Source organism: Geotrypetes seraphini, chromosome 4, assembly GCF_902459505.1.
Source record: "Geotrypetes seraphini chromosome 4, aGeoSer1.1, whole genome shotgun sequence".
In the NCBI taxonomy this organism is placed as follows: Eukaryota; Metazoa; Chordata; class Amphibia; order Gymnophiona; family Dermophiidae; genus Geotrypetes; species Geotrypetes seraphini.
Window position 1 is genome coordinate 216,244,887 of NC_047087.1, and position 27,883 is coordinate 216,272,769.

Consider the following 27,883-nt stretch of genomic DNA (forward strand, 5'->3'; position numbering starts at 1 on the left):
AACTGGTACATTTTCACCGACCCCCCCAACTTAGGTTTCACCGGTTGGCTTTTTCAGGAGGGGTACTAGAAAGACAAAATAATGCTAATCACATCACTACCTATAACCCACAACAATTGATTGTTCCCAAAGCGCACAAACTCATTAATCTTTACTAGCTACTTGATGGTCTCTATACACAGCTGACTCTGTGATTTGTCACTTGGGTTATAGTTGTGGGTCTGAGCGTTCACTATTAAGCACATCTAAAGTTTTGAAGTGATTATTTATTTATATATAGTGTGGTTCTACAAGGTGATTAATGAGAGTTGAACTAAAAATAATTAACATAGTAATTTCAGTACCAGCTTGTTAAAGCTTCCATGCATGACATGCATGACTCTCCATGCATGACATGCTCTCTCCAAAAAGAAATAAAGATATAAATAGCATTCAATTAGCGCGTGCAAATAGAAAAACTTCCACAAAGCACTTTAGTGCGTCCTGCAGTAAGGTTTATTGGGTTGTTATTTTTTAGCACTAAGCCTGCATTAGAGATCCTTAAACAGCTATTGAATGTATGCCTGCTCTAACATCAGCACCAACTTTCCATTTTATTAGACTACATTTAGATTTTTCAGGTTTCTGTTCTTATGATTACACAGAGGAATGGATTGACCTAACAGACATTTAGGTATGCCCCGGTGCAGGACTTCTTAACTAATCTACAGGACACACCCAGCCAATTAGGATTTCAGGTTATTCACAATGAATAGACATTAGGTAAATTTACATATATTACGAAGGTCATTTCATAAATAATGCACAGGTTGGCAACATTGGGAAGTGGATGATGCAATTGCAGTAAACCTTGTTTCACTTTCACTTCAGTGCTTGAAGCAGCAGGGCGTGTGCTTAGGAGCTCTGTAGTGTGCATAGTGTGGCTGTGACAAGGTGTGGGAAATGGAAGCTGCAGGTGTCTTGGGTACTCTGTCTGTTGACAATCAGAGGTTGTACATTAAGACTGAAACTCTACGTGGCAAAAACCCGACAGAAATCCACAGTGCTTTAGGTGAAGTTTGTGGTGAGTTAACAGTTGGCATTAGTAGTTTCTCGGTGGGCAACTCATTTTTGGAGTGGTTATGTGAGCACAGATGATGATGCAAGACCAGGAAGGCCGAAATCAACAACCGATGAACGATGTGTGAAACTCGGGGATGATGCTCTTGAAAAAGATCTTCGTGCGACATGCGAGGAACTTTCTGAAACCACAGGGATTCCACCGATATCAGTATACCAAATTCTGACAAATAATTTAAAAAAGAGAAAAATTTCTGCACAATGGGTCCCCCACTTCTTGACTGCTGAACAGCAGCAGAGACGCCTGGACAATGCAACCGTGCTGAAACAAAGATTTAACGCTGAAGGTCAGGCATTCTTGAATCGCATTGTTGCTATTGATGAAACATTGATCAGAGACTTTGAGCCGGAGCTGAAATCACGTTTGAACGTCTGACATCTAAAGAGGCTGGCCTATCACTAGGCAACCCAAACACAGTGCCGGCTAAGGAAACACAATGTATATATACACATACCGGCAACAGGGAACCCAGCTGCTGCAGATATAACCAGCAAATTTCAAATCGTGGCCATGTTTGAAACTGACAACTGCTCCCTCGATTGGTAAGTGATAAAACATTTTTTCTGTTTCTTTAGAACATTTGTTCTGTTTCTTTACAACTTTTTCTCTACTTTACTGGGGTGTTTTCTCCAGTTTGAAGTTAGTTTGGTTGCGACAGGTTTTAAATATGCTAAGAGGTATCGGAGGAATATCCAAATGAGAGAATGAGAGATACTGAGTTGTTTATCGTCTGCAATGAATTGAGGACTCTCTGGGTCTTCAGTGAGTCCTTTTTAAATAGTATAAGAAAGCAATTGATTGATAAGAGAGATGAATTTTGAATTATTTATTTTTTCAATTCCCCTCGACCCAAAAGAAAATTTCTGTTTGAAACATGTATGTTGGGAGAGGTGGCATTGATGAAATTTGAGAGCTAACCTCAGAGCTAAGTAGCTAATTAATTACATATATATAAAACATGAAGTAAAAAATGAAGCATAAAACATTAAAAAAATATTATGAAATTAACCAAGGAAGAATACAACACGTATGAAATTTACAGTAATAGTATTATGAATTATGAAAGTTAAGGATTGATTTTATTATTTTGATAGAAATAATCAATAAAGTGGACTGATGAAGATATGGGAGAGCTCGGCACAATTCATGGTCCGGTTATTTTCCGAAGGCCAATACATAAGAAAAAAAGAAACAAGAAAAAGATTATATACTTATAAAATTGATTCTCTCTTACCCTGTTATACAACGTCGCATTATATAAGCGGTCATTGTATAGCTTCATTATAACAGCAATATGAGAAAATTATAGGTGATAGTTAGTGTGTTATATATATAGCTGACAACATTGACATCTGTGGAGTATTATCAGCGATGATTTTTTTTCCCAGAACACTGAGTTTATTAAGCTAAAAGTCTCCAAAAAGGTGTTTTCCTTTATTTAAAAAAAAATCTATATTTATCACTTTCAAAAACCTACATTCATCAAATGAATGAGGAAATAACAAGAAATAAAAGGAAAAAGGAAGAACTATTCCTCAGAATAGAAATAGAAAGACATTAACACTTTAGCCCATAAAATGAAAGTCAAAATGAAGAAACATAATCAAAAACTATTCTAAACAATATAAGAGAGCAGGACACTACAGAGGAGGAGCCTAGACACTATGCTGGCCTGAGCCATCAAGGGATTTCCAAGCAGGGACTGTCTATAAATGTCAAAATGTACCGTGCTGCGTATACCTTTCAGTGCTATATAAGTGATAAGTAGTAGTAGTAGTAGTTGGTGTCTGTAGCTAATCCCTTAAAGACACAATGCTGGCAGGATGCTCTTGATTGTGTCAGCATGGAGGAAAGGAGGAAGAGCCACCAGGAGCCCACAGCCATGGCAGCATACCACTGCTCATACTAGAGGAGTTCCATCCCCTGTATCATTTTGGTCGCTCTTTTTTGAACCTTTTCTAATCCCACTATGCCTTTTTTTGAGATACAGTGACCAGAACTGTGCACAACACTCAAGGTGAGGACACACCATCCCTTTCCTAATAATTCCTATCATCCTGGTTGTTGTTTTTTTGTTGTTGTTTTTGCCACACCATACATTGGGCAGAAGATTTCAGTGTAGTGTCTGCAATAGCAGCCAGATCTTTTTCTTGGGTGCTGGCTCCTAAGTTGGACCCGTTTTGGTTAAGTGCTATGGAATTTAGGTGCTATATTGTCCCACTGTGCCTAACCTGCCTCTGATTCCATAAAATAAAAAAAAAACATAATTCATAATTGCCTCTCTGAGTCAGACCAAAAGTCTATGAAGTCCAGTATCCTGTTTCCAGCAGAGGCCAAAACAGGTCACACCTGACAAGATCTCAAAAAATAGTTAGATTCCATGCTATTTACCTCCAAGGATAAACAGTAGCTTTTCCAGGTCTTTCTTAATAAATGTTTATTGACTTTTTTTTTCCAGGAATTGACTAAATCCTCTAACAGTGAGTTCCAAAACTTAAGTATACGTTGAGTAAAATAGTATTTTCTCCTGTTTACTTCAAATGTAAGTACTTTAATAATAATAATAATAATAATAATAATTTATTCTTGTATACCGTCATACCGGGAAAGTTCAATGCGGTTCACAAAAAGTAGAACAAAAACATACAATGCAGATAAAAGTACAAGCAGATAAAATACATCAAGTTAAAATAAGAAAAAAAAAAACAAGTTAAAACAAGATGCATTAAGATACCAGCCTATCGAATAGTTGTGTCTTTAACAGTTTTCTGAAATCAAAATAGGAAGAAGCCTCTAACAAAATTTTTCCAAGCCATATATTCAATTTAGCAACCTGAAATGAGAGAGTTCTCTCAAAGAACTTCTTTGTAACTTCATGGCATATCCTCCAATATTTGTATTTTTTGAAAGAAAAGCAATTTGCACTTACCCATTTCACTCTACTTAGGACTTCATTCACATCTTCTCCCAACCTTCTCTTCTTCAACCTTTCCTTATATGATCATTTAATGCATTCTATCATTGTGGTTATACTTTTCTAATTCTGCTGCATTTCTGTTGAGATAACAGCAACCAGAAATGTACACAGGACCAGATTTTATAAATGATGCCTAGGTTAAGTGCCACTAGGCACCCCAATTGAGGATGCCTAGCCAAGTTCTACACAGAACTCAACATTGAAAAATGAAATTAATTGACAAGGTAATTGACCATGTCATTGAAAGCTAATTTAAAAATTTTAAAACAATAAAGAGTTCTATGCAGTACTTGGAGCGGTGCCTACTGACGCCTAAGTTGAGGTGCCTAGCAGAACCTTACGATGCCTACCCACAAAGATTACGGGAGGAAAATAGGCATGGTATGACTTAGGTATTGCTAGGTATCTGTGTCAGGTGCTGGAAAATTAGGTCAAGAAAACCCTGTTGTTAGGTACCGCTAGGTGCAACTCTGTAAACAGCGCCTAGCAGTTGATTGACAACCAAGCCTAAGAGTTAGGCACCACTAGAATTCCTATGAGCGTTAGAGCTAATACTACCATGTCTGGCAATAAAAAAGCCTAACGTGACTTTCTAAAATAGGTAATGTGCAGGTTCGCATGCAAACACAGACAAAATATCAAAAAATGTTTTAGCACATGTCAGCAGTAGCCTGTTTTCATGCATTAGCATTATCTAAAGGGTTTAACACCTTTTATTTAGTTACATAAATATTTTGGAGGCTTTATTTTGTGATTTGTTAATTTTAATATTATATTTGTTTAGAATGTGTGTTAAAGGTTGACTTTTATTATTTAAAATGACTTGGAATTTTTTTTGGGTGGGGATTTTTTTTTTTTTTTAGATGACTGTTCAGTGACATCTTCGCTATTTGTATTCTGTAATTCGCTGATTGTCCAGCTCTCTTCAGTGTAAACCGCCTAGAAGTCGTAAGATTGTGGCGGTATAGAAAAAATAAAGTTATTATTATTATTATTAAAGATGCTATGAGTAATAAAGCCATTTTTTTAAGGTGCCCATTATATTCTATGGGCACCTTAGCCTTTAGTGCACGCTAAATCGGGTAGCACACCTTAGTAAAAGGACCCCATAGTTATTTAATATGATTAGAAAAGAACCAGATGAAACCACTCTTAAATGGCCCCATTGTAACATTAGAATTAACTGGGACCATTTGGACTTGGTGCTGTAGTACATTTGTAAGAAATACCAGAGATCTCCAAGTCTAGGAATATTTGCATGTTCTTTTACCGGAGATGATGCTATCTCTTTGAGAATACCGAACTTTGAATTAGGAGCAGATGCTCCTTTTCTGAGACTAATTTAAATTTGTTAGACTTTGTGGGCTTTTTCTACAGATTTACTAAGATCACTTGGCACAGATGCTGGAGACAAGGCTTCTATTTATTCTTAAATGCCACCTTTATCTGTTTCTATGGAAATACAGTTTAGCAATGATTTGCTGGCTAAGCAGAATTTAGAGCAGTAAATTGAAAAGAAGTTGGATTTGATGGATTAAAAAATGGAAGATAAATGTTGATGTGGTTTATAAATTAGAGAGTTCATGATTTGGCTGTTAAAATCAGCAATGGTTTCTTTAAAAAAAAAGGATTCCTATATGAACTGTATTCTCTATATATTCATATATTTGCAAAAGCAAAATGAAATATAAATTAATAAATGGAAAGCAAAAGCTTTAAAGGTAATTGGATTATGAGAAGACATTGAAGATCATTTAGTGGGAGCAATTATGAAGAAAGCAAAAATAATTTGCTGAAATGTTGGAAATGGAATTTTCATTATTATTCAAAGCAAATAAGATTGTATGAGGAGTGCTCTAGTGGTAGGCCTGCTTCCTCTCCTCACAGAGGTTGTGGGATCAAACCCAAATGCTGCTCCTTGTGACCGCAGGAAAGTCATTTAGGCCCCCTTTTGTGTTAGGGTTTTTTTAAATCATAGGCTGTGGCGGTAAAAGCTCCGACGCTCATAGGAATTCTATGAGCATTGGAGCTTTTACCATTGCGGCCTGCAATAGAAACCCTAATGCAGCTTGATAAAAGGGAGCCTTAATCCTCCATTGTCCCAGATATAAAATAAGTACCTGTTGTGACCAGGTAAGACCTGGACTGGATTAGCCAGAGTCCTGACCTGGGTCATCCAAGCCTCATCCGAGCGGTTGAATGAGGCATGGAGGGTAGAGGGGTATCTGCATCAAATAAAAAGGTCCAGCCAAGGTGTTTAGTATGAATTATTATGTTTTTATTTTCTGGCTTATACTTTGGTGAAAGAAAAAAAACGAAACACAAACTGGTTCTGGTGGCTAAACAGCTTGTTAACCCAACCAGGCTCCACAGTTGTACAGTTCACAGTCTGGCAATTTTCATCACACATGTGCTTTCAACTGGCTATGCTCTGCCATTCCTTATTACAAAAACAAAAGGCCAAACTTTCAGTATCAAAGTCCTGGAACCAGCTAGGATTGTTCAGCACGGTTCTTTCACAGTAGTTCTGTGTATGTGCAAATCAGGACACAATTATTCCAACTTTTCTGTTAACTTCAATTTAATCAGAATCGGGGATTCTATACCCTTTTCTTATTAGGGTTTGTGAGGTAATTCCACTTTACCAGAAACAGCATATGATTTCCCCAAGCTTTTAATCAGTAAGCATGGCTTCAGGCAACAGTATTCTACAGGTTCTATTTCATAATCACTTGTATCCATTTCTTCTGGCATTTCTACATCCAAAACAGTGTTACCTTCAGAAGAATGCAGACAAGATTCAGACCTGAGATTTTCTCCCTGTTTCCTGTGGGAAATGCTAGCTTCTGGCTTCTGTACCCTGGATTGCACTGGTCTGCCTCTTTCCATGGGTTAAGGCAGGCTGAAGGTTGGTGGCTGCCTCTTTGGCCTATAGACTATACCCTTTTCTCTATCCTTGTGCTGATTTTCTCTAGAAACACCTGTGGTTCTCTGGCGCTTTGCTAATGATCCTGGATAACTTCCCTGCTGACTAGCCCTGCCCCCAGCAAAGCTGATTGCAGGAGCTAATCCCTTTGTGGGTTTAGCAATCACTGGCCTGGTGCATGCTGGTACTTGTAGTTCTTTGCCTTTACTATTTCCTACCCTAGAACTAGGCAAGTATAATCGGGTCACTTTGGGGCTGCCTTTCACTGGGGATAAATTCTGCAGGGCAGTTTCCCTAACCTGCCTGCTTCTAGGAGCAGGTTTAGGAATAGTTTTAGAGCACTGCAGGGTTTCTTCCCTGTCACATTGTATAAACTGCTTTGAATTTGTAACCACAAAAAGGAAGTATACAAGTCCCATTCCCCATATAGAGCCTGTATTAATAGAATTTTGCTACTGCTCAAGTAACAACCAATCACCTCTGTTGAAAGAAAATAAGGTAAAAATAGTTATGTGTCTTACTGGCTTCCTATGTACTCTTGTTGATGGCTGTTATGCTTCTTTTCATTGTTGCCTTTGTTTGCCTATTTCACCCTTGTACCATGCTTGTTTCCCCTGTTGACTCCTTAATAAAAATGATATTTAAAAAAAAAAAAAATTGAACCTAAAATTATTATATTTGACTATAAAGAATTATTGTGGTCTTTTACTAAATATTAACTTGTACTATCTACCACAGGATCCATTATCTGGGCCCTGCTGCAGATAATGAGGGCCATTTTCAATATGAATTCCAAATCTGAGTTTGGACATTTTATAGAAGACACACAAAACTCCAGTACCAAAAAATGCCAATTTTCAAAACTGCAAAACATCTGTCTTGTTTTTTTCAAAAATGGTCTTTATCCTTTTGAACAATTTTTGAAATAAACAAGTCCAAAAGAAAAAAAAAGCACAAAACAACCCATTGGGATATAGGAGGGGACCTCAGAGGGCGCTGCAGTGAACTTCATATGTATCACCATATCCCCTCTATATTGTGTGTTGAACCCTCCAAAACCCATCCAAAATTTACTGAAACCTACTGTACACCACAACAATATCCCTTATTCCTGCATGTTACACCTATATGATGGTACAGTAGGTTTTAGGTAGGGTTTGGTGGGATATGGACCTTGGTCCCTTTCTCTGTAGTCTAATGCACTGGCCACCAGGCTACACCAGAGACCTGCTTGATGCTCTAATAGGACTGCTGAGAACAGCTGAAACTGTCATACAGGCAGGTATGTAGTGTTTCATTTACATACTCTGTAACTTACAGTGAGTCTGGAATGATGTTTGCATGCTCCTGCCTCTGGCATCATCTTCACAATGGTAGCACTCTGCCCTTGTGGTACATTTTAGGATGCACAGGGTGGGGGGGGGGGTCAGTCTACCACATAAAGGAATTCTGACTCATCACAGTGTCTCGTAAGATTCTCCATGTAAGGCAGGGTGCCTCCATTTTGAAGATAATGACATAGAAGGCAGAAGCAAAATGTTTTGAATGAGTCTCAATATGACTGAAGTGATGGGAGGAAGAGTCAGGCTATATCATGGTAAAATGTTCTCTGATGTGTGGGGGGTGGGGGGCATTGCTTGCAGAGATATGTGCTCAATGAGAAACTGTTCTGTGCTGGGTTCAGAAGTGCTGGGGGGTTCAGGAAGGGGAGATCTGGTGTGGTTAGGAGTGGGCTGTGTCAGGGTGATGGCAGACAACCACTACTATAGTTCATAATTTTTTAAAAAAACTTGAGCACTAAGGCTATCATTCTAAATCTGGGCAGATACACCTACACTCTCTATTGAGGTATAGAATGTGAATTAATGTAGAAAGTATCTGTCCTATACATTAAGGGCTCCTTTTACTAAGCTACGCTAGCAGTTTTAAAGCGTGCTTACCAAGTGCTACAATGTCGCGCGTGCTAGATGCTAATGCCTCCACAGAGCTGGCGTTAGTTTTTCCACGTAGCGTGGGGGTTAGTGCACGCTAATCTGCAGCGCGCACTAAAAACGCTACTGCAGCTTAGTAAAAGGATCCCTAAATGCAGGTGATGCTGAGCTCAAGCCTGATTGCACCAGGAAGGGGCCTAATGCCCTGATTGGAACAGATACCAAAAGCCACTCCTATGGGAGTAGCCTTTAGTAACTGGGCCAATAAACATTCTATACAGAATCAGACCCAAATAATAATAATAATAATAATAACAGTTTATATACCGCAGGACCTTGAAGTTCTTTGCGGTTTACAATGATTAGAAATATTACAGATTGAGTGAATAAACAAAGTTACAGATTGAATGAACAAAGTACAGATTTAGCGACAGGTGGTTCTTGCGCTCAGTTGTTAAGGACTAAGATTAAATATGTTGGTTTCCTAAGTATTTCAGGAATAGATGTGTTTTCAGGCGTTTCCTGAATTCTCCATAGGTAGTAGGCACAAGCAAATAGTACAATACCTCTCCCTTTTCATGACCTTAACTGACAGAAATCAAAACTGTGCAAGTTAACCAAAACACCCAGTTTTAAACACAAAATAAAACCCATTCAAAATTCAGATACCCTGAGCTCACCTCCAATGGACCCCTGAGGTCCAAAAAGAAAAATGTTAAAATTATTTTTGGAGCATGAGCTCCACAACTTCAAAAAGAACCCCCATCTTCCCCCTCAAAAATAAATAAATAAATAAAACCAAAGCCACAGGAAATCTTACTTTAATCCCCACAATTGAATTGGGCCATCCATTTTCTTGGACCTCCTCTGTAATGACCTCCAACACTAGCAGCATTCAGCCACAATTGAAGTCAGCAGCTCCTCAGGCCCACACAAAATATGAGGCCCTGGCCTTAATTTGGGCCTAGACCAGGGATCTCAAAGTCCCTCCTTGAGGGCCGCAATCCAGTTGGGTTTTCAGGATTTCCCCAATGAATATGCACTGAAAGCAGTGCATGCACATAGATCTCATGCATATTCATTGGGGAAATCCTGAAAACACGACTGGATTGCGGCCCTCAAGGAGGGACTTTGAGACCCCTGGCCTAGACGGAGCTCCAGGCCTCATCCGAGCATATGCAAAATTTTGCACATGCTCAGTACTCGGCAACCAACTAGGCCCAAAGCCAGTTGTTTTCCTGCCTGCCTTCTCTCGCCAGCCAGACTGTGTCTCGGCAGGACATGACTGCCATGGCTCCTGTCTCAGATGTTCTGTTCTCTCTTTGGACCGGAATTGGTTCCACCTCTGGCCACCAATGAATTTCTGAGCCATCAAAGACCCACAAAAACTTAGAACCCCATACTGTCATACTGTCACATTGCAAGTCCTGCCTAACTTTATGAGGCCTTGGTGTAGCTTCCCTAGGAAGAGGGAAGACTCTCTTCAAGCAGGAAAAATTCATGCACTGTTTTAACCCAGTCAGAATGCCGTTTGTAGAAACATGGAAACACAGAATCAGATTTTTATTGTTGGTTTGTCAAACAAGCCAGGATTCGACTTTCCAAAACAGAATCAGTCTTTTTATAGGTTCCCTACACATCCAAAGTGGATAGGGTGAGGGGAGGGGAAGATATTTGGGTTTGCTAAAGGTATTTTATCTTTAATATTGTAATAATATATGCATGTGCATTGTATTAGTTATGTGAAGAAGGGAGGGAGAAAAGGATTGGTTATATATTAATTTTGTGTATTTTAAGTGCATTATGTATAGTGCTCATGTTTAAAATAATTGTATTGCACTGTCAAAATTTGAAATTCAATAAAGAATTAAAAAAGAATCAGTCTTTCAGAGAACATAAGTAATTGCTGCAGTTCAACAGAAAAAAAAATGAAAGCCATTTTCCTGTATAAAGTTATTATTTCCAAAGTTCAAAAATGCACACACTTTCGCCCCTGGTATGAACAATACTTGCCCTAGTTGGGTCCTTCTGGTAAGAGTATATTGTGGAAGATATTCCCTCATAACTTCCCTTCAGTATGGAAAAGTTCACAGGCAAAAGAAATTTGCTCAGCTCTCCCTTGAAGCAGGGAAAGAGCACAAAACTTAAGCCCCAGCTTCAGAGCTTGGGAACTCTGTGACACCTCAACCCAACCTTTGTTCAAGGGCTTTATCTCAAACTTTTAAACAAAAAACACAGCAGGGAGCCTTGAGATTAGCTTTCAGTCTTAGCAAGGCAAACTCCTGGAAGCTCAGTTCTGACAGAAACTCCTATCTCTCTCTTGCTCTTTAATTAGAGTCAGCTGTACACAGTTCCCTCCATGCAAGAAACAAAGGTATTGCTAACACAGCACAGCTTTCCTGATTCAGTTTACAGATACTACTGACTCAAAGAGTGATATCCATACCTTCTGTATCAGCCTTTACTCCCTCAAAAGGGCTGGAGGTATCCATAAAATCCTCTATGGTAACAGGCACAGGGTCTGAGTTCAAACCTGGCAGCTCCTCAGTCATCTCGACATCCTGGATACTGCCTGAATAAGGGAAAAGGCTCCTCCTCTTTACCTCCGGCTTGGCTTCTGACCTTCCTTCAGGTCTGAACTCCTGTTATCTGTCTTGCCAGTTCTATCTCCCTTTTGTTCTCAGAGCACTGAGCTTAAATGGAGCTAACCCTAGCCCTTCTCTCCTGGGAAAGAGGCTTGGCTCCAGCTCATCCAGGTAGTGAGCCTGATTACCTCTACTGGGTAACCAGGGCTGAGCTTTCCTTAAAGGAACATGATTCCATTTCCTATCCTCATGAACCTTACCAGGTTTTCTACTTCTTTTAAACCTAGAAGGAACATGCTGCTGAGGAACCTTATACTGCTGCCTTTCAATAGCTGATTCAGGATTTGAGGGATAGTCAACCCACTCTAACGCCTTACAAGTTACTTGGTCAGCTCTTCTGACCAGGGACCATGCTTTCCTTTCTCTAATCCCTGGGACAAAGTCAGAGCCTGTTGTGGATTTGTCACAATACCTTGTAATATTTTTGTTTGTTTACTATGGGCTACACTGTGTTAAAATTAGCATAGGAAACATATCTACTAGTATAGGTTTTGAGCCCCATTCTCTTATGTAAAATAGATGTAAATGAGGGCAGACAATGCTCATTACAATGATAATGTTAGGGTAAACCTGCTTATAAACACTGTCAAACATTCAACACATAAATTTAACAATATATTAGGAGGCATTGTGAATGCTCATTCTTCATTTGTAACAACTTTTCCATTATGATTTGGAAACACAGCTGCAGATAAAATGTCCAAAATTTGTTGTGGAATGAACTAACAGTAACATTCTTTAATGCATTTACTATGAACACGTACAGATTGTGACTACACTTGCAAATAACTAGTTGGGGATTGGAAAATACCTTCATGTAATGTCAACACCTTTTTTTTCAATAGTAGCTGCTTTTCTTGCTGAGAGGTTGAAATATTGCAGAACACAACCAAAGGAGATTTCTGAGGTTTGTATTTGTATCATTATAAATGTTTTCTGACTGAAAATCATGCCCTATTATATGTGATCTTAACAAATCTCAAAGGATATCCACAGGCAAGAAAGTGGCCAATTAATTCTTGTGCTTGAACTCTAAATTCTTCGGTCAGAACATAAGCAACATAACTGAAGAAATTATGATAACCTCAGGTAACCTTTCATGCAGTCTTTTCAGATGACAACTCTCAAACATGAATAATTACTTGGAACAGTTAGTTTACAGAAAATGAAAGTGGAAAGACAATTGACACAATTTGTAATTTAGATATTCAAAAATGGCAGTGTTGGCAAGTTGCTTTATAACAATAATATTTTAAAATTACTAGTTACTGTATGGAAAAAGTATTATACTATAATTACTAATTACTTCTTTAATGAAAGTAATATGTTAAGTAATTGTGAAAGTAATATGTTACTTTTAGTTACTTTTTAATTCTTGGAAATAAACAGTAGTTTCTGTATTACATAAAATTAATTCATGAATTAGAAATCAATCTAAAATCAAAGAAAACAAAAAATTAAAACAGGAAATACTCAAGTCCTGAACTATAGGGATCCTATACAATTAAAAAAATATTTAAATCAAATAAGGAAAAAAAAAACCACCATAAAAATATCTAACATATGAGCAGTGCAGAAATCAATCAAACATTATTTATATTCAACAGTCCTCAGTATAGCAGCACCAGGCAGAGCTGCCTTATGGCATCAATGCTAGGAAAAAAAATAATAATAGTAAACTTATTCAATCAGAATGTTTGATCATAGGATTCCATGTATGAAGTGTCATTTAGAAATAGATCCAATGATAGTTTCCTCATATCATGGAACTGTTTTTGAAATATAACACCTGCTGATGGTTTAACCAAGCAGTTCTCATTACATTGAAGGAACAATTGCATTTCAAAATTTTTGTCTGTCATTCTGCATCTTCTTGGAATCATAATTTGTCCATCCATACTGAAAAGTCTTTCAAAAAGAGCACTTGAAGGCAAACCTGTTATATTTCAAAAGCAGTGCCTTGAGATGAGGAAACTGCAATATACTGATTACTTCATAATATTTGTCATTTATAAATAGGTCCAATTCAGCAGCAATATCACTTCTGTCACTGCCATCAATATTCTGAAAACAGAAGAAGTCACCTTAATTTCTGCTGGATGAAGCTGGTGTTGTTTGTTTTGATGACAGCTTAACTGTCTTCATTACTTTGAAAAGAAGTCCTTTGTATTTCATCTTCATTTCATCACCTTCAAGCCAATGAAGACAAACTGTGGCAGCATAACTGCAGCCAGAATCAAATCTTTGCTGTCAAAATAATGACCAAAATGTTCATTGAGCCCATGTTGAAGTACATGAACCAGAGGTGAGACATATTAAAGGTCTGTACCAACATTAGTCAGCTTTGTTTTTCACATGACCTAAGTGGGCAGAAAAAAAGCCCATGAAATATTCAGCTTCACTTTATAAGATGGCCAGAGCTGCGGCTATTGGTCTCATGACATGCAGTACTCACCCAGAAAAATTACTTCATGCTGTATGATTAAAATCACAATTGATTGAACAAGATATTATTTCTTTACTGCCACTGCGGGGAGGGGGGGGGGGGATGGTAAGTAAAGTGAAGTGAAGTACTGGGATGTTTTTAGTTGGTGGGGCCTGAGTTTCCCTGTCAACTATATCAAAGGTATGCCACTGATGCCTGCCACTGCATGAAGGGGGGAAAGAGTTCAGGCAAATCAAGGGCTCCTTTTACTAAGCTACAATAGCGGTTTTAGCGTAGTGCAGGTTTAGTGCGCATGGCAATTCAGCACGCGCTAAAAACACTATTGCAGCTTAGTAAAAGGAGCCCCAAGTGTTGTAGGGAGAGGGCAAAAATGCTGCACACCAAGTGAAAAGGGAGAAATTGTAGTGTGGCCGTCCCTTAGGGCATAGCAGGGACCAGCACACAATTACTATATAGCCCCGGCGTGCTTCCCCAAGAGGGAGGAAGTCCCTGTTGTGGAGAGCTTATCTGTGTGTAATAGTCAGGATGGCACAAATCAGGTAAGTATCAAAAGAAAGAAATCAAATTTATTTATCATCCAGTCAGGGCAAAAACAAAATGCGAGAAAAGCAAATATCCAAAAGTAACAGCAATAATAATGGAAACAAAATAATGTTGCACTCACTAGCCTGGTCTGGTTAATTCCCCAAGTGTTCAACTTATGTCCCAGGTAAGTCTTACTTCATTGTGGCAGCAATACAACAAAACTCAATACAGTCTCCAGCAGTCATCAATGCAGATTTTTTAAAAAACTCTTGCAATGTTCTAGATCTTCCCTTCTCCTCAGAGTTCAAGAGCAGAAGGTTGGCAGATTTGCCATGCAGCTCCTTGTCAGGACAAAGAGCAAAATTAACCCTCAAATCCCACCTCATAGATGTTGGGCAGATCCTGCCCCAGCCTTCAGGGTTTTCCAACTCTAACAAGGACACTGCTAGTGTTGCCTCATTGCAGCCAAGCCTCAGCTTGCAGCAACTATCTTGGCTTAAAAAAAAAATCCTTCCAAACAAGCAGAATAACTTACTAACACACTTCCTTCTTCTAGCATACACAGACAATTCACTTTTCAGCAGTGACTTCCTTCAGCAGTTAATTATTGTCTCAGCAGCCAAACAGGCAGAACCCAAAAAGTCCAGGAAAAGAAAACTTTTCCGAAAATCAGCTCATAATCCAATTAGCTTACTTCCATTGCTTCAGGAAGCACAAACTCTGGCAAAGCACTCCAGTCCATCTCCTCTGGTTCCTGGTTTCTCTAGATTTTTTCTTCTGTCTCTGGGCTTAGCATTTCCACATCTGCTGGCTCTTGAAGAGGTGGAAGTTCTTTTCACATGAGAGTTCCCTGGGCTTCTGCTTTCTCTGAGACAGCCAGCTCTCTAAATGTTGGAGAGCTGCAGTGCCACGCCCAGCCCTACGCGGGGTAGGGCTTTCTGCAGCTGAGGCTGCCTTCCAACCTGTTTGGTCAGCAATTTCAAAGATGGTGGATTTAAAGGGACCAAACCTGTTTTCGCAGGGCTATGCTCTAAAACCTGCCTGAACTCAGCCTGAGCTTTCTGGTCCTGTTCCTGTCCTGCAGGGACATATTGGTCAGCTCTAACCAGATTCACTGGGCGATTTCTGGAGCTCTTAACTGGCACAAGGCCGGAACAGGAGTCGGGCTTGTGACAAAATGCAGGACACTATGAGGAAGGAAGAATTATGGTATACTTGAATATAAATCAACTGGAATTGAAGAAAATGAAAATTTGTTCAAAATAAAGAACTATTATGAACCAGATAATATCAAGTTGCATTGAATTACCAGACCTCAAATACCCAAGGCACTACTTAAATGATTTTTTCATGCCCATACTGGGGTGGTATATTCATCATTGGTCTTGGTAAAGTGACCTGTGCTGTGTGTTTTTTAATTATTTTTAATATCAATTTCAATAAATATAAAGTGCATAGAGTGCCTAAGGTGCTATAGGAAGGAAAGCACTTATCTTTTGTGCCTGATGGCTGCCCATCTGTTTCACACTCGGTTTCATCAGGGGCTATGCCTACTTCTATTAATGCACCAAACCTAAAAAGCAAAACTTGATCAGTATTTCAAAAATTGTGAAAATCCTAGCAAACAATATGTTCATTAATTGATAATCAATTCAATATTTTATTAGAAATGTTATATTAATACTTATAAGTTGAAAATCTAACTGTTGACTCGCTATTGACCAAACCACTCTAGGCTAAATGGAAAATTAATTGTGTGACTGATAGAAAATTAATTAAATCAATTAATTGATTCAGTTTAAACTTAAAAGAAATTGTGATTCAAAACTGTGTATATAAATAATGTGAAAAATATGTAATGGTAGACATGTTAAAAATAGCTCCATTGGTTAATACATGACCATAATGTTCCTTAAAATTTATTCATTAGAGTTTATTTAATCATTGAAGAGGTGGAAGTTCTTTTCACATGAGAGCTTCCCTGGACTGCTGCTTTCTCTGAGACAGCCAGCTCTCTAAATGTTGGAGAGCTGCAGTCCCAGTAGAACAAGGACACATTATGATTACCCCAATTAAGAAAAATACTAAAGAGCCATCCAACACTGCATCCAACTTTAGACCTATCGCCAATATCCCCCTGGTTACCAAAATAGCAGAAGGGATAGTAAACACCGAACTCACCACATACTTAGAAAAACACAATATCCTACATGACAACCAATCCGGTTTCCGATCAGGTCACAGTACTGAAACAATTTTAGCTTCTCTGCTTGATTACCTTCATCAACTATTCAGCCAAGGTTCAAGCGCTCTAATATTGCAACTCGATCTGAGTAGCGCATTTGACTTGGTTGACCACGCCACTCTACTAGACTGACATCTATTGGAATCTCAGGTCATGTTCTCAATTGGTTCCATGGATTCCTGACAACAAGAACCTACAAGGTGTTCAAGGACGACACTACCTCCTACAGCTGGGACAACCCTTGTGGGGTCCCACAAGGCTCCCCCTTGTCCCCCACCCTATTTAACATCTACTTTGTCTCCCTAGGAAACCTCCTGCAGAGCTTAAAGCTCAAATTCTTCATCTACGCAGACAACATCACCATAATCATTCCGCTCTCTTACTTTACCTCAGAGCTTCTAAACTCGCTATCTTTCACCCTAAATCAGATCAAACTTTGGATGACAGTGTTTAGACTAAAGCTAAACCCAGAAAAAACTAAATTCTTTTTAGTATCCCCAAACGACAAAATCAAGGAAACTGCGCTACATGTCAACAGACTAGACTACTGTATTGAGCAATCCTTAAAAATACTAGGAGTCACTTTAGACAAGCATCTCACACTGGAGAAACACACTGACCTAGTGTTTATGAAAAGTATCTCCGTGCTCTGGAAACTCCGCACCATTAAAAAATACTTTGATGACACCTCCTTTTGTCTGCTGGTCCAATATTCTATTCTTAGTGTCCTGGACTACATAGAAACATAGAAATAGACGGCAGATAAGGGCCACGGCCCATCTAGTCTGCCCACCCCAATGACCCTCCCCTACCTTTCTCTCTGAATAGATCCCACGTGTCTATCCCATTTGGCCTTAAAATCAGGCACGCTGCTGGCCTCAATAACCTGAAGTGGAAGACTATTCCAGCGATCAACCACCCTTTCAGTGTAAAAGAATTTCCTGGTGTCCCTGTGCAGTTTCCCGCCCCTGATTTTCCACGGATGCCCCCTTGTTGCCGCGGGACCCTTGAAAAAGAAGATATCTTCTTCCACCTCGATGCGGCCCGTGAGATACTTGAATGTCTCGATCATATCACCCCTCTCTCTGCGTTCCTCGAGTGAGTACAGCTGCAACTTATCCAGCCATTCCTCGAACGGGAGATCCTTGAGTCCCGAGACCATCCGGGTGGCCATTCTCTGGACCGACTCCAGTCTCAGCACATCCTTACGGTAATGCGGCCTCCAGAATTGCACACAGTATTCCAGGTGGGGCCTCACCATGGATCTATACAATGGCATAATGATTTCAGGCTTACGGCTGACGAAACTCCTGCGTATGCAACCTATGATTTGCCTTGCCTTGGATGAAGCTTGCTCCACTTGATTGGCAGTCTTCATGTTCTCACTGACGATCACCCCTAAGTCTCGTTCTGCTTCAATTCTTGTTAGGATCTCGCCATTAAGGGTGTAAGTCTTGTATGGATTTTGGCTGCCCAGATGCATGACTTTGCATTTTTTGGCATTGAAGCTGAGTTGCCAGGACCTAGACCAACGCTCCAGTAGGAGTAGGTCGTGCATCATGTTGTCGGACATTGAATTTATGTCTGTTGTGCTTTTGCCCACTACATTGCTTAGTTTGGCGTCATCGGCAAATAATGTTATTTTACCTCGCAGCCCTTCTGCCAAGCCTCTTATAAAGATGTTGAATAGGATCGGGCCCAGGACCGAGCCCTGCGGCACTCCACTGATTACCTCCGTCATTTTGGAGGGGGGTGCCGTTCACCACTACCCTCTGAAGCCTACCTCCAAGCCAGTTCCCAACCCATTTCGTCAATGTGTCGCCCAATCCTATAGAACTCATCTTGCTCAGCAACCTGCGGTGTGGTACGCTATCGAATGCTTTACTGAAGTCCAGGTATACAATGTCCAGGGACTCCCCAACATCATTTATCTAGGCGCCTTCAAGAAAATCGCCAGAAAGCTAAGATTGGTCCAAAACACCGCCATCCGCATTATCTTTGGCCTGAAGAAATGGGAACACATATCCCCTTTCTACCACAAGTTGCACTGGCTGCCATTCGAATCCAGAGTCCTATTTAAGTTCTTTTGCATCTGCTACAAAACCGTATCTGGTATGTCACCAGACTATCTTTACCCCCACTTCAACCTAAACTATAATAAGAGCTCCCGTAGAATAACTCTGTTCGCTTTTCCCTCACTGAAATCGTGTCATCTTAAAAGATTCCTCGAACGAATCTTCTCTTTTCAAGCAGCCAAACTAAATTCATGGCTCGCCCAAATTATACTTGACACCTCTTCATACCTCCACTTTAGAAAAAAGCTCAAAACTCTACTTTTCAATGGACCAAATCCTTAATGCTCCCCACTTCCACCTTAACGTTCCCCTTCTCCACACTAGAAAACAGATTAAAACTCTTCTTTGCAACAGACCAATTCCTTAACGCTCCCCTTCCCCCTCCTCAACGCTTCCCACCTCTTCCTTTACCTCTCCGCCTCCTCCCCCCACCCTTCTATGATTGTTGCTCCTCCCTTTCATCTAATATGCTTTGTTCCCCCTTCTCATAAATTCAATTGAATCCTCTTACAGTACACACTGTATGTGCTCTGTATTTAGCCCTTCCCTCACCTAAATTGTTAATGTAAACTAGTTTGACCCTACGATTGCCTTGTTATGTTCTTCTTTTTTCAACCGCACTGTATGTAACTCATCTATCTGTTGTGAACCGCCTAGAACTCCCTGGGTATGGCGGTATACAAAAAAATAAATTATTATTATTATTAAACTTTTACTTTTAATTAATTACATTTAAACACTTTGACTTAAAATTGATTCAAAACTAAGCATATAAATAATATAAGTAATATTGTAGTAAACATGTTGAGTAGCTACGCTAATTGATATTCAACTTTATTGTTCCCTAAAATGTATTTGTTAAAATTCATATGATCAATAGACGCTCTAAACTAATACCTTTTAATTGATAGCATTTAAACACTTCGACTTTAAATATTCCTAAATAAAACCTTAAATTAATGTGCCACGAATCTACAAACTTTAAAAAACTATCAGAATGACTCAAGTGAAAACTTGTAAAGTACTCACTGTCCACAAAACTCAAATAATATTAACCTATTCACATGGAGGGGCATAATAAAAAAAAACGTCTAAGTTCCTTTTTTGCCTAAGGCCTTAAACGTTGAAAGCAGAAGCAGGGAATGTGTCAATAACCAAAACAAACGTCCTTGTTTTGATTATGGCCTGCCTCTACCTTCAGCTGTTTAAACGCCCAGCCAACCACTACGTCTACAAGTACACCCCCACGACGTCTACACTTATACCCCATAATGAACCAAAAAAACGCATAAGCCCAAAACGTCCAACACAAGGGCTTTTAGGCGAAGGAGGAGCCAGCCCTTTGCCTAAAAGCTGGATTCTGTAACCGGTGTCTGTCAAAAACAACACCGGTTACAGAATCCCCTCCAAATCCCCTCCCCCACACACAACATCGGAGCAGGAAGGAACCCAAGCCCCTCTGCCCTGGGCACCCGCGGCACCCCCGATGACATCGGGGCAAGAGGGAACCCAAAGCCTCTTGCCTGCGGCAGCCACGGCACCCCCGATGATATCGGGGCAAGAGGGAGCCCAAGCCCTCTTTCCCAGCGGCAGCCATGGCACCCCCCACGATATTGGGGCAAGAGGGAGCCCAAGCCCTCTTGCCCCGTGGCAGCTGCGGCACCCCCTACGATAACGGGACAAGAGGGAGCCTGACGATCGTGCCCCCCCCCGCCAAGTACGATCGGGCCAGTAGGGAGCCCAAACCCTCCTGGTCCCTGCGACCCCCCCCCCCCGAGTACGATTGGGCCAGAAGGGAGCCCAAACCATGTGCTTAAGGCCCTGCCCACAGGAGGAGCCTAAGGCTCCAGGGCCTATTCTGATTGGCCCAGGCGCCTCAGGCCCCACCTGCGGGCGGGGTTTCAGCCACCTGGGCCAATCCGGCCCCATTCTGGAGCCGGCTGGCCTGCCAGATGGGTGGGCTTGGCACACGTCCATCTGGCCAACGTTGAAAGGTACGGGGAAGGGGGGGTGTGGGGGGGTCGGGGGGTCGGCCGGGGGGGATTGCGGGTCAGCGGGGGGTGATCGGGAGTTCAGTGGGGTGGTCGTTGAGGGAAGGGGGGTTGTGTCGAGGGCAGGAGGGCCTGGGATCCCTCCTGCCCGTATTTTAGTGGGGGTTGGGGGGTAGGGGGTCACCGGGGCCAGGAGGGTTTGGGCTCCCTCCTGGCCCGATCGTACTTGGGGGGGGGTCGCTGGAGCCAGGAGGGTTTGGGCTCCCTCCTGGCCCGATCAAACTCAGCAGGGGGGGCATGATCGCCGGGGCAAAAGGGCTTGGGCTCCCTCTTGCCCCGATATCATCGGGGGTGCCGCGGCTGCCGCGGAGCAAGAGGGCTTGGGCTCCCTCTTGCCCCGATGTATGTGTGTGGGGGGGGTTATGTATCGCAGCAGGAGAGATGCCTCATCTCCCCTACCGCAATGCCTTCACTCCTCTACCCAAATTGGCACAACCTGCGGCAGGAGAGATAGGGCATCTCTCCTGCCGTGGGTCGCGGCAGTTCGAGTAGAGGAGTGATAGCATCGTGGTAGGGGAGATGAGGCATCTCTCCTGCCGTGATGGTTTTGGTAGGTGGGTGGGTTGCTGGGCTGCTGAACTGATCGCGCCAGCGGCCATCAGCTCAGCGGCACCTTTTTCGGCACTTAGACCTGGTTTGACTTTGTCTAATTCAAAAAGGTATAAGTGCCGACTAGGCAACCTGCCTACGGTTTTGGTTATCCTGCTGCACGCCTAGGTGTAGGTCAGCCCACCTCCCGCCCACCGCCCGCCCTTTCCCCTCCTCTAAACACGCTTCTTTTCTCTCTGTGCGTTTAGAGGCAGGGGAAAGGCCTAAGCTGGTTTTAGATACGTCTAAAAATCAGCTTTGGTTATGGGTATTTGGTCAATCAGGCTTTTTGATCATCCAAGTAGCCATTTAGGACACTTTTTAGACTTTTTTTTTTTTTATTATGAACCCCATACAGCATAGTTGCCGCGCCACTTGTATGGTATATAAATGCTGTCAAAATGGCGTCGGCATTCTCAACCAGCGCTTAAATGACCTTTCATATATTTAAAACTTCATGGGTTAGTCAGCTTGATAATCCCGATAAAACTTGCCATTAAAAATTTTTATTTGGAGGACGGCGCTCAGAAGATAATGGTTACTTATTTTCAAAAAGTTGACTACTTACTTTTTTAAAAAGCTATAACGAAGCAACGATTGTAAGCACCCACACCGCATATATTGAGTCGGGTTGCTCGAAAGATGGCGGCAGTTTTTAAATCAACTTCATACAAGCCAACCAATCGTGGAAAGCATGACGTGATGACATCATTGCGCCTTCTTTAAAGAAAAATTGTACCCAATTGTAACTATTTAAAACCGCTCCGTTGCTACAATAGAAAGCCACCATAGCTTATACTCATTAATAGTTTCCTCCTTTTTGTGAGGGAAAACTCAGCTTATACTCGGATAGGTTTTTATTTGAGTATTTCAGTAAATGCCCTATTACCTTGCTGTTCCCTTTTTTTTTTTTGGTTAAACTCAATTCTCTCCAGTAAAGTTTTGGGGTTGTGAATTATACTTTTGACTATCTAGTAATTTTTGAGTGCAAATGAGAGAGCAATCCTTCAAGCAACCTATTATGCCTTCTGTCATATCCCAATGGATCAGTCTCCCAGAACCTTTTTTTAAAAATATATATATATATTTTTTAGTTAAGGGAGGACGTGTTTTTGTATATTCATACTCCTTCTATATCTGAATGTGTCTTAAATCCTATCTCCTGCAAGCATAAATTGGTACAGGGTACTATAGGAGGCTAGGGATTACATATATCCACAATTACCAGCCATGTGTGTACCTAAAAGTGCCAGGGATGCATGTGTACTTACCATTTGCACTTACTTGCTATGTAAGTTTGGTTCACCATTACAGAATAAGTGTATTGTGTGAATTGTGCATAAGTGCTAAATTATTGCTGATGTGTTTGCATTTTTTCAGAAATATTAGTGGTTTTCAGTCAATTTCTCTGCTGATTTGGACCACCTCCATTCAACCCACCCCCACTGCTTTTGAGGCCTTTTTCACATTGAATCTTCTGATTTTTATCTAAATCCCTCAGGATTTCATTACAGTCTATGAAGTCTTTTCTCGGATATGTTGTTGTGTGTGATAGCATTCTTCAAGTGTTTCAGGGCTTTCCAGTCTGTCTTGTTGGGTGATCTGGTATTCTATTTTTCTGTTTTCTGTACTGACTTTCCCTGGAGGCTAGTAGGTGGTGCAAAACACTCAGAGATAATATGGGCAATAATATAAAGTGCAGTAATACAATAATTTAAATCAATTTAGAATCATAAAATGAAAACATCTCACACTACTCATATAAAAAGTGGCGGAGTAGCCATACTTAACAATGCTTTTGAAAATTTGAAACTTCCGTTAGCATTTTCAAATGCATAGGGAAACCAGTTCAATAAGGTAGGGCTGATATTCATTTATACTCAATATATTCAATAAATATCTTCAATTTCAGGTTCATAAAGCCTTTCACTATATTAATCTACTACGAGTGGCTGCTGGAAAGCTCTCAGCCCAACCAAGTTGGGGCAGTCTTTATCGAGGGCTATACACTTAGTCCAATGATTTTCCACATTTTTTGTTTCATGTTTTTCTAACAGAATGAAAAAAGTGGAAAATCACTGGACTAAGGGCCTGATTTTCAAAACATGCGTCCTGATTGTAGGCGGCAGCAGGCATCCTACCACCATCTGGCAGTCAATCGGGACACGTTTGTTTGTTTTTAAGTGTCCGAGGCAGAATGCCTACATTGTAGGTCTCTGTAGTGTATCTATGGAGACACATACCCACACTTAAGCACCCCTAAGGTGGGGCATGGGCATATTTTTACTCATAAATGGCCTTGGTTGGGCTTAAGCGTTGGTTTGCACCTCCATAGATTTGAGACAGATGACTTAAACGTAGGCCTGCAATATGATGGCCTACATTTAAGGTGTCTGTCCGGGAGTATAGACATGACTCTGAATAGGCTGCCAATAATTGATTGACACGCAATCATCGGCCACTTCTTAGGTGGCCGCCAATATCAGCGTCCTATACAGAATCAGGTTCTAAGCATATAGCCCTTGATGGAGACTGCCTCAACTTTGTTGGCTGGGCTGAGAACTTTTCAGCGGCCCCTTGTAGTATTCTATAACTGCACAGCATGAGTGAGTTAGTTTTCTAAAAGTCCTTTTATGCATTTAAAATCAATAGAAAGTCTTAACCACAAAAAATGAGGGGACAAATAAAAAGTTAACACCATGACAAGTTAAGTTCAAAAACTTTCATATCTAAAAAGTTATGAATGAAGAAAAGAGAACAGTTTATTAAAAAGAATAAAGAAGTAACCACTGAACTTTACAATTATCAAACAAAATTAAGAAAATTGCAAAGGTATGGATTAGATTATCAAAAGTCCTTTAATAAATTATATGCTTGAGATAAGGTACATGTAAGGTGAGAGATAGCATATTTGCATAACACAGATCACAGATAAAGAGCATATTTAGGATAATTCTACTTTTTTTCTCTCTTAACCGAACAACAGTTGAGTCTAGTCTGCTTAGAAGGTATGTGCTCTCCTTCTCTGTCAAACTATTTTTCTTTTGAAAAGCTGTGCAGTGCTATAAGCTAAAGAATTCTAATATTCATTTTAACTGTTTCACAAGCATGCATTGAACACATATCCAGCAACGTTTTTTTTTCCTCTTAAACACCACCAGAAAAGACAATAAATCTATGTAAATAATGGTTTACACAGATAAACTGAGCTGTCTGTGTTTCATTAGAAGTCTATCACCCTCTTCTATGAAACTGCGCTAATGGTTTTTAGCAGAGAGCTGCACTGAATGGCCCACGCTGCTCCTGACGCTCAAAGGAACTCAATGAGCGTCGGGAGTAGCGCAGGCCATTCAGTGCGGCTTTCTGTGCTAAAAACTATTAGTGCGGTTTCATAGAAGAGGGGGTATGCTTTCTTCCATAATGCATTATGGATATGCACTGATAATTTTGGCCCAGATTCTGTGTAGGATGCCCAGTCTCAGATGCTGCCTAAGTGGCTTTTGAGAATCACACATGGGTATTGTGACAAACCCAGCACCAGCACTAGCCCAGTCCCTGATAGGATTAAGTGCAGAAGAATGGACCAGATTGATTCTGGCGCTCAACTTGAGGCTGACCTCCCTTGCCCCTATAATCAAAGTGATAGTGAGCTGGAACAGAGGCAGGCAGGTTGGCAACAGCAGCTTCTGGGCTTTAGAACAGCTAAAGAAGCCACAAGGAAAGTAGCTGCAGTTGAAAAACCCAGGCAGAGGAAAACTGCTGTAGAGCCAAAACCCATCCCCCGCTACAGGCTGAAGGGGATTGGCTCTGGTCTGTTTAAAAGCAGGCAGAGACAAACAGGAGGAGGAGGAGCGAGTGACGAGGGCGAGTCACTCCCACAGCCCAAGGCAGGAGAGGAGCTGTGGAACAGGGCAGCAGAGGAGAACGTGCTGGATTATCCCATGCAGGATTTGGAGGAAGGCTTAACCCCTTCAAACTATCCAGTGCCAGACCAGGTAGAAGGCATGGAGGTAGAAATAGCTGGCCCTAGGGTAGAAGGCCAGTTAGAAGGTATGGAATTCTGAATGAAAGAATGCAGCAACAGGGAAACTGTTTGTGCTTTATGTTTTCTTTTGCAAATCGTTTTTTTTCCTCTCTCTGCTGCCCAAGTTAAACCTGCAGAAGGGGATATATATATTGAGCTGTATAAGCATGAGAAGTTGGAGAATAATGCTTGCCTGAAGTCTGAATCAAGTAATGCATTCAAAGACAAGTTTATGAACCAGAGGCAGGCTGCACTGTTTAAAGTGTAGTTGGAACTGTAAGAAAGTTACTGTGACTCCTGTTGCAGGGAGCTAATTAGATTAACCGTCTCAGCTGTGTGATTTGGGCCTGCACGTAGGAGCTGTGAGAAAAGCTGAACTGCTAACAGAGTGTGCTGTGACGATTTTTGCCTACTGAGTTCTTGTCTGCTTGAAAATGTACTGTAAGTTTGATTTTTGCCAATTTACTATTTTTGTTCAATGACCTGCAAAGTGATATTGTTTTGCTGTGGCATATCTTTTGACCTGAAGGTCAGAATAAACCATTTATGCTTTCATAAAGAACTCGTTTGCTTGGTGATATAGTGAAACCTTGTACTTACCCTATATCTCGAGGGGCCTAGACCGTTGTCTGAGGCCGCCTAAAAATCCTGAAGGTACCCCTAGTTGAAGGGGACGCGCCCGAATCTGTGTGTTTGTCACACGCCAGCCCTGGACTGCAAGGGGGTTGTGACAGTTTGGTATCAGGAGTGCGGATCTGGTACCTCTTCAGGTGAAGATTAGGGAGTGCAAAGGTGGAAATTTTTTTTTTTTATTAACTTACTTTCTACAATTGTGTGGTTCAACGGAACCAGGATTACAACTGCTGTTGAAGGGAAGCGGCTTAAACAGTGCAAGGATATCGGTTCCAGTGTCCTGAGTTTGGCGGCTGCAGGAGGTGCGGATAGCAGACCGGGAGACGAGGCCATCGTCCGGAGCTGGCGAGGAACAAAAGGGGGACCAAGAGGTCTCTGAAGAAGGGTGGTGCACCCTGTAATGAGCACGCAGGCGATGATTCATCAGTACCTCTGGTAAGCATATTTTACAGAGGGTCTGGTGAAAATAGTTCTAGGGGGAAAGAAACTGAGTGGTATCGCACTTGGATTGTGTGTTTGTGATTTCCCTACAGAGCCTACATGGAGCCGGCGGCGTTAGCAGTGGTGGCTGGAGAACGACAGCGGCAAAACGAGGACTTAAAGAAGGTCCTTGAGACTAGTCACGGACTATGGCAGGCAAGCCAGGAGGCTAGCGAACGTCATCACAGTGACTTTATGCGAGCCATGGAACAGCAGTCTCAATTAATGGCGCAGCTATTGAAGCCTACGACTGGTGGACAGATGCATATACCGGTATTGAGGACTCGGGGAGTAACGTAATAACATATTTAGCTCAGCTTAAGGATAGGTTACGGAGGTCCCTGGAACTCGGAAGAGGGAATTTGGAGTGGAGTCAAAGACAGCAAAAAACTTATTATGACAGAAGGGCAAAGGAACGGGAATTACAGATAGGTGATCGAGTCCTTATATTAATACCCACAGACACTCACAAATTCTTGGCACAATGGAAGGGCCCAGCCACCATTGTGGAAAGGATAGGGGAGGTGGACTATCGGGTCAAGGATGATAAGGGGAGACTGCAGACCTATCATGTCAACCTATTGAAACCATGGAAAGATCGGGAGGTGTTGGCTTTGGTAGCACAACAAGGGCAGGAAGATGACCTAGGACCTCAGGTTACGGACTTCAAGGCTGAGGGGGAAGTGAATGTAGGAACTGCCCTCACACAAGTACAGGTCCATCAGGTGAAGGAAGTAGTCCGACAGTTTGGGGATGTGTTCTCTTCTGTGCCAGGGAAAACGGGGGTAGTATCCCATGATATTATAACAGTACCAGGGAAGGTGGTACGGGTACGCCCCTATAGGCTGTCAGAGGAAAAGAAAGCTCTGGTAGAGGAGTTGGTACAAGAGATGCTAACTTTAGGGGTTATAGAGACCTCGCAAAGCCCATGGTGTAGCCCCATTGTTATTGTGCCTAAAGCTGATGGGACACCACGTTTTTGTATTGACTTTCGCCAGGTAAACGAGGTGTCGCAGTTTGATGCATTCCCAATGCCAAGGGTGGATGAATTACTGGATAGATTAGGATCAGCCCAGTTTTTAACTACCATTGACCTTACAAAAGGCTACTGGCAAATACCACTGACCGAATCGGCTAAACCTAAAACAGCGTTCAGCACGCCACGGGGCCTATTTCAATTTAGGCGCATGCCATTTGGCTTACATGGGGCGGCGGCT

The 27,883-nt window shown here is 41.3% G+C and overlaps 1 long non-coding RNA gene across 1 annotated transcript in view; it reads right to left on the reverse strand.

The window, feature by feature from the left end:
- LOC117359030 overlaps positions 1–11,608 on the reverse strand; it is a 36,546-nt gene extending 24,938 nt beyond the window's left edge. Inside the window, exon 1 of the long non-coding RNA XR_004539147.1 lies at positions 11,401–11,608. This is a non-coding gene — a long non-coding RNA (uncharacterized LOC117359030). The remainder of the gene's footprint in view (positions 1–11,400) is intronic.
- Between the last annotated feature and the right edge of the window lie 16,275 nt (positions 11,609–27,883).